Here is a 14,020-nt window from a genome sequence, read left to right on the forward strand (position 1 = left end):
ATATTATTAACTATAGTCACCATGCTGTACAGTTAACTCCAGAACCTATTCATCTTATAACTAAATATTTGTACCCTTTGACTGATATCTCCCTATTTCCCACATCTCTACCCCTGGCAACCACCATTCCAGTCTCTTTTTCTTTGAGTTTAATGGTATTAGAGTCCACATATAAGTGAAATCATACAGTATTTGTCTTTCTCTGTCTGACTTATTTTTGATAGCCATTCTAACAGATAGGAAGTCATATTTCATTGGCATTTTCCTGATAATTAATGATATTGAGCACCTTTCCATATGCTTGTTGCCATTTGTATTCTCTGGGATGTCTATTTAGGTCTTTTGCCCATTTTTAAATCTGGTATTTAGTTTTGCTCTCTCTCTCTCTCTCTCTCTCTCTCTCTCTCTCTCTCTCTCTCTCTCTCTCTCTCTCTCGTTTTTTCTTTTCACAGACCCTCACATTGACCTTCACAAACCCTCCCACACACCCTCACAGAGACACCCTCACACAACCCTCACACATCTTTACAACCCTCCCACAGACACTCATACAGACCCTCCCACCTAAAGACCTTCACAAACACCCTCCCACACACTCTCTCACAAACTCTACCGCAGACCTTTATAGGCCCTCACATAAGGCCCTCACACTCTCACAAGCCTCACACACACCCTCACAAAGAGCCTCATACACAGCCTCACACAACCTCACAAACACCCTTATACATGCTCACACAGACCTTCACACAGACTCTCACATAGACCCTCACACAAATCCTCACACACACCCTCACATGACAACTTCTCATAGGTTTGTTGAATGACTATAGGCCTGAATCAGGTGTCTGCCCCTCTGTATGGATTCATCTTCTTCTATGTCCTGCTTTACATGCTCTGGGCAGGACACACCAGACCCATTTGCAGGATAGAGAGCAATGATTCCCCCGGGATGGGCACCAGTCTAATCTCATAATAAATATGGTGCAGAATTGGACATAACCTGCACATGTTTCTAAGCTGATCTAGTTCCCTTCTACCTTCTCTGCTCCCCAAGTAGACACACACACTCACACACACACACACAAACACACACACACACACACTCACTCCTGTTTCTAATTTTTTCTCATATAATTTACGAAGTCTGACAATTAAGTTCACGAATTTATTGCAATGATGTTATTAACTTTTTTTGATATCAGAGGGATTATACATTATGAATTTGTACCAACTAGAAAACAGTGCACCAAGTTTACTATTTGGAAGTGCTGAAAATGCTGCGTGAAAGACAAAAACGACCTGAATTTTTCACCAACAATTCATGGCTCTTGCATCACGATAATGCACCAGCTGACGTGACACTGTCTGTAAAGGAGTTTTTAGCCAATAAACAAATAACTGTATTGGAACACCTTCCCTACTCACCTGATTTGGCCCCCAAGGACTTTTTTCTTTACCCAAAGATAAAGGAAATATTGAAAGAAAGACATTTTGATGACATTCAGGACAGCTCCGATGGCCATTCCAGAAAAAGAGTTCCAAAATTTCTTTGAAGGGTGAACTAGGCGCTGGCATCGGTGCATAGCTTCCCAAGGGGAGTACTTCAAAGGTGACCATAGTGATATTCAACAATGAGGTATGTAGGACTTTTTCTAAGATCAGTTCGTGAACTTAATTGTCTGACCTTTGTATATAGATCATGGATTATAGAATTGTACACTTGAAACCTATTTTTACTAACCATTGTTACCCCCAATAAATTTAACTTAAAAAAAGAAAGCCTATACGATCATCCTAATGCTTCCAGAGATGAGAAGGAAAAGCCCAAAGTTTCATTAGATTTCTAAAGGATCTAAAGATCCTGAAGGAAGTTCTTTCATATGGATTTTGGCTGGAGCTTCAGTTTTTCACCAAATGGACATCTTCACAGGGCTGCCTGATATGGCAAAATATGGCAGCTGGCTCCTCCAAAGGGGAGGATATAAGAGCAACAGAAATGCAGAAGCTATAATGTTTTTTATGACCTAGTCTTGGAAGTCATATACCATCAGTCTGTCATTTTCTCTTGGTCCTACAGATCAATCCTAATACAGTATGGAAAAGAATTACACAAGGGCATAAATACCAGGGGTTGATCACTGGGGACTACCCGGAGGCTAGCCACCACATTAGGTCACACTTGGGGCAACTCTTATGCACCCTCTTTGGTCCTCCCCACTCTAGACCGCACTACTGTGTGTTTGTGTGTGTGCATGAACACACACACACACACGCATACACACACACACACACACACACACACACACCAGGTCTAACCAACAGATCACCAAATGTCTCTCCCCCCAGGCAACTTGGCAAAGGAACTTGGCAACTTGGCAAAGCTTCAGCTCCTGTGCCCTCCTGGGACTGGGAATCAGTAGAACAGATTTTGGGACAGCTTTTCCTTCCACCGGTCAGTTGGGTGGCCTTTTAGTAATCACTGGACTTCTCTAGACTCATTTGAGAAACAAGGGCACTGCACAAGGCTGTCTCCATGTCTTGGACAGATCTAGAACAAAGGTGCCTGCTTCAGTTGGCTTGGACAGTGGCATTGGGATTTCAGGACAGGGTAAGAGAGCAGATGGGGTTCTCTAGGAAGCAGAGTCTGAGATGCAAATTTGCACACAGGGAGTATATTGTGGTGTGCTCTCAGGATCAACACATGAGGAGGAAGTCAGAGGGAGACATTGGACTCCAATACCATACTACTGGTTGCTGTGCAGCTGGGATGGCCCTTCAGAGTTATCCTGAATTGGCATGAGAGGGTCATTATATGCTAGACCTCAACTAACAACCAAGTATTGGATGAAGGCTGCCCTCGGGACAAGAGTGGGGCATGGGGTAAGGGCAAGTCCCAGAGAAGAATTCAGCTAAGGGCTGCCTGCTGCCAACATTCCATGGGGGAGGAGTGCTTCAGTCCTGGAAGGTGGGATATGTATGGGGCACCAGAAAATCCATCACAGGTGAGGACAGCAGAGAGAAGGAAGGAAGAAGAACAAGCTGACACTCAGATAGGACGGGGAACAAGGAAGAGGCACTACCTGTGGGTAGTTTCCAGGCCAGTTCCTAGGTGAGGAACAAAGTAACAGTTTCCATGCTCCAGTGGGGAACATTTGCTTCTCTCAAAGTGTCTTCTCTTTGTGTCAGGTGTCTTCCTAAGGGCTGCCAGACAATACAGAGCATGCACTTGTGCTTCAGGTTTAGCAGCAGCGACAGATGGGGGACTGTATATATGACTTGAACTGGGACCCAGACTACTGAGGGCGATGGAGTTGCAGCGATGACTTGAGCTGTAAGTCCCATGCCTCTTTCAGCAGTTTTCATCCCTGGTAAGCCAGCTCTGAGCCCTGCAGAGAAATAGGGAAGCAGACTCGACAGTGATGGGGAGAGTGATACAGAATTAAACCAGAACATTTAGCAGTAGCCCCTTAGAAGCCAGTAAAACCAGAAAGATCCACCAAGGTTTCCCTTGACTCATCTACTCATTCATCTGCTCTCTGCAGGCTCCCATTTCCACAGCAAAAATCCAAATTATCTTTTATGTTGCCTTATGGCTGCCAAACCGTTTGTTCCCCTGCTCTCTTCCCAGGATTTCACAAGGGAGTGCCTCAGCAAACTGAGGCCTGATGGAGAGATATCAGAAAAGCTCCTTTGAGGGGAAGTCTCAGCAAACTGAGACCGGATGGAATTATATTGGTTGCTCCCCTTCAATGGATTCCTTGGAGATATGTGTGTATGAAGGCAAAGTTCAGCTGGAACAAAATGGGAGCTTTCAGAAATACAGCCAGCAGGCTACTAACACACAGATCTTGAGATTAACAATCTTTTACCTCTTTAGAAGTTTACCAATAAAAACTATGCTTTGGCCGATTCGGGGTTCAGTCCCTGAGACTGTCCCCCTTGGCTCCACTGTTTGTATTCTATATTCATGGCCACTGTCTTTTCTTAGCCCTGCGCTGCCCTTCTCCCTCCCCACAACCCTCGTCGTGCTGGACAAGATACTTTTAAATTCATTTGTGTTCTCCTTTTGAGCTTCTTTCTTTCTTTCTTTCTTTCTTTCTTTCTTTCTTTCTTTCTTTCTTTCTTTCTTTCTTTCTTTCTTTCTCATTTGAATTACTTTTTATTGTCAGACTCTGAAGGCAGCTCTGTGTCATAATGGTTCTCTCTAAGTATCTGACAGAGCATTTCCTTGAGGCAGAAGAATCATGGAGGGTGGAGAAGAGAGGAATAAAAGGAAGAGGAGTTTAAATGGAGGGGAAAGTGAAGAGGGAGAGAGAGGGAGAGAGGGAGGAAAGGAATGGGGGAAAGAAAAGGGACATGGCGTCTTAGACATAACAGTGGTTCTGTAACAGGCTGTAGCCTCTACTTTTACTCTCTTTCCCTAGGGTCCAACCCAAAATCCCAAGCTCATAGCAGAGTACAACCGATCTCCCTCATGCACCCGTCAATACACATAAAAGATGGTGGATAGGAAGGGATAGAATAAAGTGATGCTATATGCAGTGTGAGGACATTATTTTCCCTGTTGCAGTAAAGATCAGCTATGGCCCTGCCCCACCCATTGGCTAATACAAAGCTCTCTAACCCTGGAGGAGTAAGCTATACACATGAGGAAGTTACCTTGCACAAAAAGGATACTGGAGAAAGGCCTGTGAAATGAATGAATGAACAACTCAGCAGGACAAGGGGGTACAATACACTGGTCCAGATTCCTGAGGCCCTCAACTGGAATTTTGGGCAGTCCCTCAGAAGTTCCTTTCAGTATTTTTCTAGGTTCAGGAAGGACTTGCCTTTGAGCATGGGGATTTTGGGGTCACACTGGGCTCAGATACTGTGTTACTGACCAGAAGTATGATGATATTGATTTTTGCTCTTCTGTGTGTCAGTCATTAGTATTGACTTAGGCACTTCGGTCCAACTTCACTCAAGAGATGTATCCTGTATAACAACCCTCCAGGGTAAGCATAAGTATCCAATCTTAGGCATTAGGATACTGAGCTCACAGAGGTCACACTAGTAAGTTCCAGGGTTGGGATTTTTATCCATATCTGTTTCATTTTGACTGCCACAGAACTTTTTCCCAACCAGGTCACATAGCCCTAACCTAACTTCCCTCAGGCTTTGAGCCCTACCTGTAATACAGGGAAAAACACGACCTACAGTGGTTGCTGGAGGTACTAAGTACATACACATGAAAATTTCCAAAAACAGTAGCTTGAAAATAACGGAATCTCATCAGAAGCTCTAATGTTGCATGAGGCCAGCAGCACTATACATGCGCACACAGGCTAGTGTTAGTCCTGCAATATCCCTCTCTATTGACATATGTGTGTATGTATGTATGTATGTATTTATTTATCTACTTATACCTTGACTTATTCTGGAAAGAGCAGCTTATAAAAAAATCTATACAACTCAATAAGATGAAATAAAATTTCATTTCAGTGAGTAAAAAACCAAGACAAAGGAAAACTGAGAATGGAAAAACATGGTGAAAAGTTAGGTGAGCATGCACAATGTATTGTGAAAGGGCTTGGGTAGTTATATCTATCTAACATATATATATATATATATATATATATATATATATATATACACACATATATATATGTATATATATATGTATATATATATATCATAACTATATATATCAGGACTACATGTATGCATGTCACAAATATATATATATATGTCACGAATATATATATATGTCATGAATATATATGTCACAAATATATATGTCACGAACATATATATATGTGTGTGTATATATGTGTGTGTGTGTGTGTGTGTGTGTGTATATATATATATATATATATATATATAGTATTAGTTATAGGGACCGCAAGATATTTTTAAAGAGGGAGGTTGATGAAGAGACCTTTCTCAAGAGACATATCCTCCACTGGACACTCATAAGGATGATGCTGTATGTCCTCACCCACCACCCCATGACGAATACAGCAACAAGTTCTGTTGGGCTATTTCTAGAATATCCCCCAGTTCATTTTGATGGCACATCACCATAGTCTCGTCAGATGGAGCAATTCTACAAGCACCTCAAGAGAGGTGGCTCAGGTATGGAATCTTCTGATGATACATTATTACAAGTGTTATCCCAAGCTACATTTCCAGCAATTTGGGGTTGGAGTGGGAGGCTCAAATTAAATGAAGAAGGGAAAGTGGAAACAGCACTGGGCAGAAAGCTAGGGGTCCTGGACTCTAGCTCCAATGCACTTACTAAACTCAGTAACTTGCTGTAGGACCTGGGGAAAGACACCCAATGCCCCAACCTGTAACAGGAGGGGTGGCCTATATCCTTTTTTGATCCTGTGGTGACAGGCAACGTTCTTGCTTAGGAAGAGCGCAATCTGTGTGCCCAAAACTCAGCAATCAAGGCTCAGTCTACTTTGCCAGGTAACTTCTTCAACTGATCTTAGGCCCGAGATGTTGCTTTGTCCTTAAAGGCACTGCCTCATGACTTCTGAAGCACCAGACCCAAGGGGGTGTGGGAAAGAGAGGTCTACCCTTCCTCAGTCCCACATCATTTCACCTGATGAAATGGTTTTAACAGTTCCCTGGAAACAGCACCCTGGAAAGTTATCACGGATCAATTGTTATTCAGATGGATACCAGAGTAATTCCAGTATTGACTGTCCCACTCTCCTAACACAGGCCAACGTCCTTTGGGGATTTAAGGGAACTGCATATCTAATTAGAATTAAAAAATTGATGCTGTCTCCCACACCCTTTGGCTAGCAATGAGCACCTGCTCTTCACAGAAATCAGCATGTTCTGAAACATTGCTAATGAGGTCCCCCCCAGCACATCCCCAGGTCCCTCTCCATGCTGATGGGAATGAGGGCTAACGACTTCAGTCTACTTACCCAAAGGAGCCAGAGCACATGCTGGCTCTGTATATCCCTGTTAGTGTTTGCTCAGCAAGGAGGTGGTGGCCAGGCTGCGTGATGGGAACAGGACTCCTCTTCTATGAGGCCCACCCAATATCCCAGGCCAGCTGCCAACCGAGCCAGCTCCCAAAAGCTCTTGGTCCCAGAGACAGTTTCTTTTCTTTTCTTTTTTTTCTTTCTGGTGCAGCCACTATGGAAATCAGTATGGAGGCATCTCAAAAAACTGGAAATGGAACTACTTTATGACCCAGCAATTCTACTCTTAGGTATCTATCCAGAGAAATACAAAACACTAATTCGAAAAAATATATGAACCCCTATGTTTTCTGCAGTGCTATTCACAATAGCCAAGATGTGGAAATAACCAAAATGTCCATTGGTAGATGACTGGATTAAGAAACTGTGGTACATTTATACATTGGAGTATCGTGCAGTCATAAAGAAGAAAGAAATCTTACCATTTGCAACAATATGGATGAACCTAGAGAACATTATGCTAAGTGAAATCAGTTAAACAGAGAAAGACAAATACCATATGATCTCACTTATATGTGGAATCAGAATAAATGAACAGAAAATAAAAGAACAGAATAAATGAGCAAACTAAACAGAAATAGTCCCAGGAACAGTTTTGAATGTCACTCAGAGCTACCGACATCTAGTTTCTGACTCCTGAATGGGGAAAAAGGGGAAAGGAGATGGCAGATGAAGAACAGTACAGTGTAGTGATTTTGAGCATGGGTTTTTTGGGGGTCAGTCAGGCCTAAGGTAGAAATGGTACTCTTTCACTTACCAGCTGTGTGATCCAAGGTAAATCACTCAACTTCTCTGAGCCCATTTCCTTCTCTGTAAAATGAAGCAGCTATTGGTTCCTACTTCCAAGTGTTTATTAAATGAAATCTTACGTGCAAAGATCTATCACAGTGTCTGGCACATAGCAGGGACTCAGAAATACTGCTGTTATTCCTGAACTTCTATTTTGCTCTCAGGGGAGATCCGATAACTGTGTGTGCATGGTCACACATGTGTGCCATGAGAAAGCAAATACAAGATGTAACTGAAGAGAGAGAAGGTGAAGTAAAATTTGTAAAAGTAAGTCTGACTTCAGTAGGGAGGTCAGTACACAAGAAGATGTTTGTGGCTCTGGACTCAAGACCTTTCAAATGTCTCCGAATAACAGGCAATCGTATAACTCCCAAACTGCAGAGCAGGCTCTGGGTGACGTGCCTACCCTCCCCCATACTTCATGCTCCTGAATCCCATTCCCCATACTCCTGCAGAAAATGTCTAGGACCAGTCCAAGAAGGGCACACATATCTGGTGGGAGATAAAGAGCTTCCAGGACTTCCCCACACACTTAGACCATGACACAGTCCCCAGGTCTGGCAAGAATGGGATGCTTGTCCTGGAGAGCGGCAGGCTGTAGCCTAAGAGCTGCCCCTGGCGTGGGGAAGAGACTTGTGGTAGAATCAGGAGCCTGGATTCCAGGACAAGTCTGTGACCAGGGCAAGCCCCTGCCTCTCTAGACCTTGGTTCATCAATCTCTGTAATGAGGCCCTGACCCCCTGGCTACTGTTCCTCTCCCTCCTCCCACCTCCCAGCAAGGACAGCTTTAGGGCTGCCTTGGACCTGGCCCAGCTCCCTGGCCAGGACTCCCCTGTGCCTGTCTCCCTGGTGAGAGAGCATTCTCTGGCCACTGACTTGGGGTGTAGAGAGATGGATCTGCAGGAGAAGAGAGATTGCCTGCGACTGTCACTTTTCTCTTTAATTGAAACCTGCCCTGGGAGGTCCTATCAGGACTTCTGCTCTCAGAAATCCCTCTTTACATAGACACCCTGATCCCTAGGATATAAAGTCACCTTGTCCCTACCCTCTTCTCAGTCTCTCTGAGATGGCCCTGTGGTCCACCCTGACTCCCAGCCCTCCCACCTGTATACACAGTTGTGTATGCAGTGCAGTGTGCAACCCTAGGGGGTGTACATAGTCTCCTAGAGTGCAGGTAATGGGATTCTCTGGGCCTGGGCTCTGAAAATCAACACAGCTCTGCTCTGGGATGCTGGGGCACTGGAATCCTCTCGTGGGGTGGGGTTGGTGAAGGGGCACTCAGGGCCCTGGATATCCTCTCAGGTGACAAGTCTGTGACCTGCGTGTGGCCACTAGGTGCACAGGAGCAATTTCAGAGTGGGGTCTCTAATGCCACCTTTCAGAGGAATGGGACTAGCACTTAGTGTGTGTAGCACACACTCTGAGATTTTTTTTTGTTTTTTTTTTACTTTTTAAGTCATAGAAAGCCTAATCTAGCTATTAATTATGTGGAAAGTGGTGTTGAAAACCTGATATACAGTAAGATGTTTTCTTATCATTTTGAACTGTTACTAGCCAGTGTATAACCTGCATAGTATGGAAAAGCACACATTCACCTGCAATGTTATCTTAGGGGTGGATTCTTGCTGTAAGCTCATAGGGAGCCTTGGAGTGGAGTGACGTGAATCTCCAACAGTTTGGTGTGTAGGCTTTTATCAGCAACTTCCCTCAGACCTTCCAGAAGAGACATTTAACATAGAGCTTATCAGAAATGACACCCCAGCAACCTTATCAGTTCTTTCATTAAATCCCACGACCTTCCCATGCCCTCCATCTCCTTTGGTTCTCAACTGCATCAGCAAAAATGGAGGACTGTGAGGTTTCAAGCCAAAGAGACATTCATCGCCTGAGCCAGACTAGGGGCCAGAGCAGCTGCAATAACTTCTTCACAAACATTCTTTACAGCCAGAAGAGTCTCCTCTCTCCAAATACAGGAATTTCCCTTATCCATATAGTAACTATATAAAATTACTTTAAAATCACATGACTTTTTGACTGAATTTGCAAAGTCAAACCTAATCAAATTGTACTTTGAAAAGATGTATGTATTTTCACCAAAAATGCTATTTTTAAATCAGTTAAATAATACAATATACAATTCTAAAACAGAATTGAGTTCAAGAGTTACAATGTGGTATTGAAGAATGAAGGATCTGAATCACATCAGTGGTCCTCAATTTTAGCGATGCCTCAGGGTGAGCAGTGAGCGGATCTTTACAGATGTATTGATCCTAATGGTTAGATCCTCAGAAATTCTGACTCAAGATGTCTGGGGATGCCATACAAATATTGATCTATCTATTGATCTATTTTTCCATTATCTATCTAATTATCTACCAATATATCTGCATAAAGGATTCTGCTCTACCATCAAGATTGAAAACACTGGACTAGAACTTCGGAATCATTTATTGATGTAAAGATGTGAGAGCCAATTAAACTGGATTAAGCTGAGAATTATTTCAATGAGCTAGCTTTTACAAAAGAGAAAGGGAGAGTAGGGAAAAGGAGCTGTATTTTTGGTCCTGCCTGTAAGTAGGAGACGGATTGAACAGGATGACACCTGAAGACTTTGGTATAGCTGGGAACTTTTCTTTTACCCTCCAAGAGTTGTTTGGACGAGAGTAGGACCTGCACATTCAAGTATGACCCACCAACTCAGGACATGCCATTTGACATAAAATGTGTGCTGTTGTAAAATTTCAATGTCCTAAAGGCATCTTAAAGATCACCTTGGGTGCCCCACTTCATCGCTGCATGAATAAAGTCTCTGAATCTTTAATCCACCTTCCATTCACTTTCTAAACTATTTAAACCTAACTATTTGATCATAAGTAGTTAGGTTTAAATCTCTTAAGAATCAGATAGAGTCTCTACAGTGAAATGTACTGCCCACTTCTTTGATCTGTTATCAAGAGTTCGCTCCTCAGTACATTCTTCCTCTCACCGTCCTTGAATTCATGTTGGCGGTTATTTCTGTGAGAGCACTGCCCTCAGAACTAAGCTCAAAATTGATGCTGTTTTCCTCAAATTTTAGCTTGGGGTGTGTGCTGCAGATCCTTTCTCAGAATTCTGGTAAAGCACAGAGATTGAGGCAGGACAGCTTCCATTTTATAGGGAAAAATTATGGTCACCTAGGAAATCATTCATGGTTCCCCCTGCATCCAGGAACAGAGAGAGATGAGATTTGCAAAAACAACAATTATGATGAGGCTCCCAGGTCTTTGAGGAATCTGCCAGAGAGCTAATGGTTTCCATAGAAACATTAGGGAAAAGGCTAAGGAGAACATCTCCCTTGATTGGCAGCTCTTAAGAAGGGATTATTCAGAACAAAGGGAGTAAATCACTGGAGGTGAGGCACTCCCTCCCTCGTATTCCTATAGAATAGGTCTGTTGGGGCAAAGTTCACAGGTGAAGGACTTGCCCTTCTCCATCCCTGAAAGTCACAGATTTATTTAGGCAAAACCCCATTCAATTTGTATCTTTCCCTCCAATTTGAGTCAACTCAGATAATAGCTTTATTCCATAAATTACCATTGAAAAGACAGCAAACATGGGTAACATAAATTAAATAAGCCTTGCAAACAATTACATCATTCTTCTTATCCCATTTGCCTTTTTTCCCTGCTTTAGAAATTATCCACTGAGGTGTGGGCAGTGAGTGGTCATTTACCCTTCTCCTGCTTCCAAAGAAATTGCTTTCTCTCTCATAAGGATGCTCAAGGAAGGAAACTCCACCACCTCCTTGATCAGCTCTTCTAGAGCTGCCTGCCCTTGTTGAATATGCAGTGCTATACTTGTTTACCCTCTATTTTCCTTTGCTGTAATTTTTGTTTCCTCTAGTTCCATCCTCAGTGGAATCTGAAAATGGGCATTCAGCTTCTCCCTACCTGTAGGACCCCATGTGCCATCTGCAAAGTGCTGAGACCTCCCCAGCCACCCTTATCGTTTTCCTCCCAGACTCAATACACCTCTTTCCAGAAATGTTTTCTCTGGTTCAGGCAGTCCAAGGAAAATTTTTCAAATTTGGAATTTTAGGGATCTGGAACTTGAAAAGGAATAAAACTGTTTTAGAATATTTTAGCTCTTTAAAGAAGCGTGTTTGTATTAAGTCCACTTAATCCTCTTAAGAAACATGGAATAAGTGATATTACTATTCACATTTTCTTGTTGGGAAATCTAAAACTCAGAGGCCAGGATGATAGCGTAGGTAGATAGATAGGAATAAGCAGGAGAAATTTAGCCCTGGCTAGAAAGCCCCTTGCAGCAGCTCCTACTTGGTTCAAGACCCCTTGCAGCTGCCCAGCTGGTTTCCAGGCTTGTACATACCTCTAAGGGATGTATTTACACATGCCCCTAAATCAAGGGGATGTGTTTACACATGTCCCTAAATTAAAAAAAAAGAAAAATACAATGTTAAGAGAAGAAGACTTCCTGCTTATCAGGGAACATATCCTATTTGTCAGAATAACCAATATCTTACGAGCCCAATAGAATTCCAGGTTTTCACATACCCCCAAAGAGGATGTGTTTACATATGTTCCTAAATCAAAGGTGTGTGTTTACACATGCCCCTGAATCAAAGAAATGCACTGCTAAATGCCAGAGGAGTAGATACCTCCCGGAGGGGCGGGGGGAGGAGAAAGAGAGGTAAGAGAAGGGCGAAGGTGACACAATTCTACCCATAGAAATAAAAGATTTCATGCAATGTAAGGCAAGGCTGCTTCCCTCTCTTGAGTCAGCCTGCTCCATGTCTAGGAGTGTACTTTCTTTTACTAATACATTTCTTGCTGTCTTAATGCTGCACAAAATTCTGTCTCTTGATTGAATGCTTTCCTTCAAGAAGAGAAGAGCAAAGGTCAACCTCACTTCCCGGTACCAAGGCCGTTTGCCCACTTTTGCACAGCTGGTGATCAAGGTAGCTGAGGCTTCAGTCCAGGCATTTTGGCTCTAGTCAGTCACCTTCCTCCATCCCATGAAAGTTGTCTCAGGCCACAAACTCACGACTTTGAGCTTGTCACCAGCAGGCACAGCTCGGGGTTCTGCAGCCATTGTCTGTTTATCCATGTTCTTTAGTCTCACAATGTTGGACCCAGAGAGGATCCCAGTTCTCCTTCTTCAGCCCTGACGCCAAGGACTGGAGGTATAAGGTGTGTAGGAGAGGAGAAAGCACATCCTCTACATTTCTTCCCCTTACAATTCTCCCCCCAACCTCCACTAATCTCAGGTTTCTGCACTGCAAGGCCCTACATCACCTGGGCCCTTCTGATCTCATCCTTTTCCATTCTCTTCTCCCTTGTTCTGCCCTAGCCACACTGAAACAACCATCACATTCCTGCCTTAGGTCCTTGCACTTGCTCTTCCCTAAGCCTTCATGTTAGTTATCTATCACTACATTAACAAATTACCACAAAATTTAGCACCTTAAAAGAGTCCATATTTATTATCTCACAGTTTCTCTGGCTAAAAAATCTGGGCATGGCTTATCTGGGTCCTTTGATTCAGGGTCTTACCACCTTGCAAGCAACGTGCCAACCAGGGTTGGTTTCATCTGAAGGCTCAACTGGGAAAGGATCTACTCCTAAAATCACATGAAGTTAGCAGGACTCAGATCCTGTAAGTTATTGGACTGAGGACATCAGTTTCTTGCTTGCTGACTGTTGGCCAGAGAGCACCCTCAGTTCTTTCCACAGGAGCCTTTCTAACATTGCAGCTAGTTTCACCAAAGCCAGCAAGGAAGAGGTGATACTAGAAAGACAAAAGTCAACATCTGCTGTAACCTAATCATGGAAGAGTTGTCCCATTACTTTTGCCAGATACTTTTGGTTAGAAGCAAATCAATATATCCATCCCATGTTTAAGAGAAGAGGACTACATGGGGAATGAACACTGGTAATCATTGGGGGTCATTGGAGAGTCAGCTTGACACAACCTACAGTGCCCTTTTCCAGATGTTTTTATGGCTTACTCCTTGACTTCCTTCAATTTTTGGCTTATACATTATTTTTGCAGTGCTGTCTTCCCCGGCCACCCTCTCTAACATTACAATCCTTGTCAATCACTCTATCCCTCTCCCCTAGTCAGTGTCCATACATGTATGTTGGAGCCCACGCTTATCAGCTCACAAAGAAGCTGATTGTTAAATCTTCAGGAAAATGGTGACCTTGTTTATTTCATGTTAACATCATAAAATGTGCCACTATAGG

This window comes from Rhinolophus hipposideros (genome assembly GCF_964194185.1).
Source record: "Rhinolophus hipposideros genome assembly, chromosome: 24".
NCBI classification, from domain to species: Eukaryota; Metazoa; Chordata; class Mammalia; order Chiroptera; family Rhinolophidae; genus Rhinolophus; species Rhinolophus hipposideros.